Genomic DNA, 6,000 nt, shown 5'->3' on the forward strand with positions numbered 1-6,000 from the left:
TCAAGTAATTTTAAGTTCCTATCCTCAGCCAAATATGAATCATTTTCAACTGTTTTGAAAAACACTGACAAATGATTTTGTCCTGGTGATATTCCTATTGAATCAGAAAACACTTGTATGTGTTATTTTAGAAAGGCAATGAAAATCCACCCATTTTGTCGTTAACGTTGGAGAACTATAGTCCACAGATGTCAAGCATTTTAACTTTTTTTTTTTAACTGTTACTATTCTTTCCTCAAAGTAATTTCATCATGAGAGCCCATAAACTGCTCCTTGTTTATTTTTCCAAACTACTAGACCTTATTTATATCCTAGGGGAAATCCTCTGACATTGGACTCCCGACAACGGCGCCTCAGCACAGTGACAAAATTATCCTAAACGATTACCCACTAGCACCAATTATGGGCACCCCAGAGTGCTCTATCTGCCTTTTTAGTGCCATAAATATTTTCTTTCATGAAACTTTAGGCAACGAGGGCATAAGCTTCACTGGAAAAATGCATATCAAAGGAACATGCCCCTGAGAATGATGAGGTGCCGTCACCCTGGAAGATAATATCCTCTGATAGAGAATTTGCTTCTCTCACAAGTCTGGATGAGATGTATGTGAGAGGTTCTCGACAGAAAGAAAGGCAAAGCTGAGATTTGACTTTTTCACAGGCATGAAAGAAGCAGGAAATACACTTATAGTGGTAAATTTAAAATAACAAAATCCAGGACTCAATTAGCTTTGTGGAAAAAATTACTTGAATATTCAACTCATTACCTACATTGTTTGAAAGACTGCCTCATATGCTTTGGGATCTTGACTAAAAGGAGAATCAGATATCAATGAATAAGTATTGATTGTTGTATCGGCACAAGTCTGTCACGGGTATTCCTCTGTGAAATTCAGATTTGTTCATTAGAGGTGTGTTACAGCAGGATGAGTCGAGTGTGATTGAAAAAACTAAAGAGTATTTTTGAAGAATATATGCCCATTGTTGTCTGAGATTATTCTCTGTGTGAATGATCAGTGACTGTAGTGAAGTGTCAAAGTCTTTTCCCCTTCAGTAGTCCACATCAAAGATAAAAAAGATCCACATAAAAATCTATAAAACCTGCAATTAAGTTTTACAGCCTGAACATGTTATTTATTTGTCTAATTACTCTGTGATATTTTTAAATGGATTCCTCCATAAACTGTGCTAATCTTTGCTAGTCTGGAAATCAGTTGTCTCTTTACACATCATCAGTGGTATAAGATGCAGGGTAAAATGATGTAGCATAGGTTTTTGTGCAGCAGGCAGCAGGAAAGCAATTTTTCGTCCAGAAGTGAGTGCAGACACTCTTCTATGCCAGTGTCATTGTCTCAGCGCCATCATATTATGTTATGACATTTTCCGTGTCTGTTATTCATACCCGCCTGCTCTAACATTGTTTCCCCAGACCAGCAGTTTTCCACAGCCTTTCCTGCATTGCAGAATCACCTCACCACCACTTCTGTGCACCTTTTCCCCCCTCTGCTAGATTCTCTACTGTACTTTATGATCGTGTTTATAGTCTTGTTTAGAGTTTCGTCCATCACAGAGACGGTGCAGACTTTGAATCTACACAGTTACTTGTTGTAGTTTTGTCTCCAATGCCATGTCCACATTCTCTTTAATGTCTTCCCTGATTCATTATGACAGCAGTAACCTGTGTGGAAGAAGTCAGACAGTGTAAGTGTTCTCTGTATTTAAGCTATTTCTCTGATTAATGGTGTTAAATAGGGTTGAAACTAGTATTTTATAACTGAAAATAAACTGATATGTTACAGATGCAATACTCCTGTCTTTCGAGTTTTACTTTCGGGAAAACTATCACCACCGTACGTGACTTTGAATACACTGTGCAACAAACAACCATCTGGAATCATGTTAATGTCCTTTTCTACTGAGCAAAGAAGTTGAAATTCATTTGGTGGTAGGAGCTCTTTCACGGTTCAAGGTGTTGCACAGTTGTGGGAACTGCGACAAACAGAATAACCTTTTCGTCGCCCACGAGTCACTTCCAGGTAATATCACGGACAGCTGTCATCTTGTTGGTTGTGCATGTAAAGGTCGTGGCAAACAAGGTAAAAGTTGTAACTGATTTAAGCTTTGAGTGAAGTGGCGAGATGTGAAATGTAGGCAGCGTGCAACACCTTAGTACGAAGTGATTCTGATGCTGTTCGTCATCCAAATGTAAAACCTGAAAGCTTCTGACGCTTTCCTGAATATGGAACATAATCGGACAAAGAGATTAATTCCCTGCATCCTCATTAATTGTTTTCTCTTGTGTTGTAGTCTATTCTTGTTTAGTCTAGCCACCTCTATTTTTTCCGTGGGGTTGGGGGGTTTATACGCCCCTCTCCAGGTGGGCTGACTTTTTCGAAGTGGACTGTGCCGCAGTAACATTGCAGCTCAACTGACAGTCTGGAAACAAGTCTGTTGCAGAGAGAGAGAGAGAGAGAGAAAGAGAGAAAGAGAAGGCAGGGGTGTAGCGTCGGGAAGGTGCAGCACAGATGAAAAGATGACTGGTGAATGTGTGACTCTGTGTGTGTGTGTGTGTGTGTGTGTGTGTGTGTGTGTGTGTGTGTGTGTGTGTGTGTGGTGTGTGTGTGTGTGTGTGTGTGTGGTGTGTGTGTGTGCGGACTAAATGTGTGTCACATACATGGGAGAGCAGCACGGTAGAGGGAAGAGAGAGAGAGAGAGAATACCCCCTTCACCCTCGAGTGAAACCTGGACCGGCGCGTTGTGCAGAATCTTAATGGACTCTACTGTCAGATATGGGGATTTTCCATCCAAATCCCCAGACATAAAGGACACACACACACACACACACACTCACACACACACACACACACTGATGAGTTAGTCAGGGAGGGAAAGTACCCTGAAGCAGATACCGCGTCCACAAGCTGTGTATTTATGTATACAGAAAATATGAGAGAGAATTTGATGATAGCCATTTTATCAATCAATATCCTATTATCTACTTACTACTTACCACTATTATCTTGATAGTCTATTACGTTCACACAGATAGGCTGTTGTCACACCCATCAGTCAGCAGTGAAAATGAATTCTACTTCAAGTTGTTTACATACACAAACCCCCACACGCATGTGAGTAAGTCAGTGTGGGAATTGTAAGCGTCCACAATCTGAGATTCAATACAAATAGTTGTTTTTTCAGAGGCACTTCCCCAATATTTGCAGGAGCCAAAGGGTAGTACGGTGGGGAAATATACTTTCTGTTTGACACAAACACACTGTCTCTATCCTAAATGTTCATCACAGCTGCTGTTGGTCTCTACTCTGTTAAAATCGCTGCGAGGCTACAGGGAGACAGAATGTAAATAAGTGTGATATAACTGCATAAGATATGTTTGGTTCACAGATTTGTTGTTTTCTCCTTTGTGACATGCTTTATTCAGGAAAAGTACTTAAATATCTGTTAATAAAGGAAGATTTTCTGCACAACTAATCATTAGACAGCTCACTTGGTGTTGGTTATTTTTCTTTTTCCCTGATGCAAATGTTGTCATTTGGAGTGACCAGTGCGTAGTCAGGTTCACTTGTCAGAAGATAATTAGGAGCAAATGCTTACATGTAAAATAACCTTTTAACCACGATAAATGATGTAATTATGTAGCAGTCAGGACAGACTCCAGGAGCGTAAGAGCTAGCGATGAACAGTAAGTAAGAGAAGAGAAATGCTCAGTGGACAATAGATAAGACTGTAGTTGTACTGGGAAATGTCCACATGTGAATGTGTCTGACTTTGAGTGTGGAGCAGAAATAGAGTTAGTCTCAGGTGGTCTCATTTGAGATTTGGCTATAAAAGCTATTATACTTTCTTTATAATATAAATAACTTGGCTACATAAATTTGTACACAGCCATTGCAAATGACAATATTTTCTCAAAAAAGAAGACAGAAGCAATGAATTTGAATTGTTTAGTAGCCTAAGGTTCATTTTTCCTAAACAGGACATGACAAATGATTTATTGTAAAGGAGTGCAAATGTTTGTTTTTTTACCAAAAACCACAGCAGTAGAACAGCATGTGTAATATGGTGCTGCAGCTGTGTGGACACCTTTACACTACATTGTTTTACATATCACCAACCAATGAGATTGTTTGTCCCTACCCTTTGATATGATCCATAGGAGCATCTCATGAAATAGCGGCCCTATAGCAGCAGGCATATCTGACCTTCATCGTCATGATTACAATAATAAACACATGGTTAAGCTTATGGAAGGGTCACGGTTTGGTTAGGTTTAAGCATAAAAACAACTTGGGTAGGTATAAACGTCATAGTTTTGGTTATGATAAGTTCTTACTTAAGGTTAGAGGACCTTCGTTGTCATTGGTTATTAGTTTCAATGGTAAAGATGCAGTTATGGTAGTGGAACAGTGACAATTTATTTATAATATCTTAGATTCATAGTAGTATAGGCTACAGTATGAACAAGAATAGTTAGTGCGCCTGCACCAACCTCTTACACATTTGCAATTGCAAACTTGAAACTACGACAACAGCAAATACGCTTTCTATTTACATGCAGATATGTTGTTTATTTATGTATTTGGCAAGTTGCAAATATGATGACACAGTTGTGACAGTTGTGCACTTTGTACACCAACCATCCACCCCGACCACCTCCTGGTGCCTCCGCAGCTTTTAATAAATATAACACTTTAGTCATTCAAAAACATATGTTTCCTCTGAACATATAATAAAGCCAGAGAATACGTTTCCAACAAACTGTATTTCTTGTTGCGGCTGAGTTGTATAGAAATGTAATTTCTCAGAGACAGGGCAGCACAAATTACATAGTCCAGACAACAAAAGACAGCTTTGAATAACAAGTAAAAACAAACTCTGGGACTGAAGTGGTGGAGACAGGGAGTGAACTGCGGGAGGCTACATACATTATTCAAAGAGTTGTCCTGACATACGCCTGTCTCCTAAATGCTAAATTGAATATAAAAGGATTTTTATTGACAAATAACCAATATTTTATTACGGGCGTTACAGGTGTTTAGATTTTACTCTTGAGGATTTCAACTTTTAAACTTAATTGATTTGCCTGATTAGTTTAAAATCAGTCAAAATTTGTAATGGATCTCTCTCAATTCACAGCACTTGCAATGTTTATTATGTATAATATTTCTGTTTGGCAATTAGCTAAGGTTAATAGAGGTGGTGTGTATTTACTTTCAAATACATTCATTTAAAACTTGGCCCAAAACGACTTACAGAAATGAGTTTATTTTAAGTAGGGACCATTGTGTGATCATAGGATACATTTCTCATTTAAATATAAAACTTAAAAAAACAGCAGTTTGTTGTGGAGCCCTGAGCAATAAATGAATGCATTCAGAAATAAGTAGATTTTTTTTTTCTAAAAAAAATTTTCCATTGCAAAACTGCCCTACCATGCCTTCATTAAAACTGCAGCTAGAGAGGGATTTAGGTTCCTGTAAATAAGGAAGAACTTTGAGCGTTGTAAAGGAGAGCATCACTTCTCTCCCTCTGAGGTTGTTGAATGCTACTTCTGCATGTTGATGAATTTGCTGGCATTTCCTTCTTGACTGCTGGAATTCAGGAGCCCCTGACACTGTTGCAGGGCAAACACATTCATAAGTGCACATTTGCATAATGACATATTATGTTGTTTACATCGAAAAGGGAAGCGACAATTAGTGATGGGGGGGGGGGGGACACACCTGTTGAGATGATATTACAGACAAAAAAAGACAGGATTTTCAGGTATTGCACTCCATATAAGTGAGAACTGAAGAGATCCATCGCAAAATGTTGCGCATCCCTTCAGAACTACTTTGGCTTCAGTTCAGAAAACAATTATAAATACCCTAAAATCATTATTTACTCATGTTTGCGATGCTTTAGTGAAGGAGTGCCACTCTCGCTCACAATGAGCCTCAAGCTGACAACACACACAATCAGATTCTTTCTAGCAGCAAA

This window comes from Seriola aureovittata, chromosome 5, assembly GCF_021018895.1.
Source record: "Seriola aureovittata isolate HTS-2021-v1 ecotype China chromosome 5, ASM2101889v1, whole genome shotgun sequence".
Taxonomy (NCBI): domain Eukaryota; kingdom Metazoa; phylum Chordata; class Actinopteri; order Carangiformes; family Carangidae; genus Seriola; species Seriola aureovittata.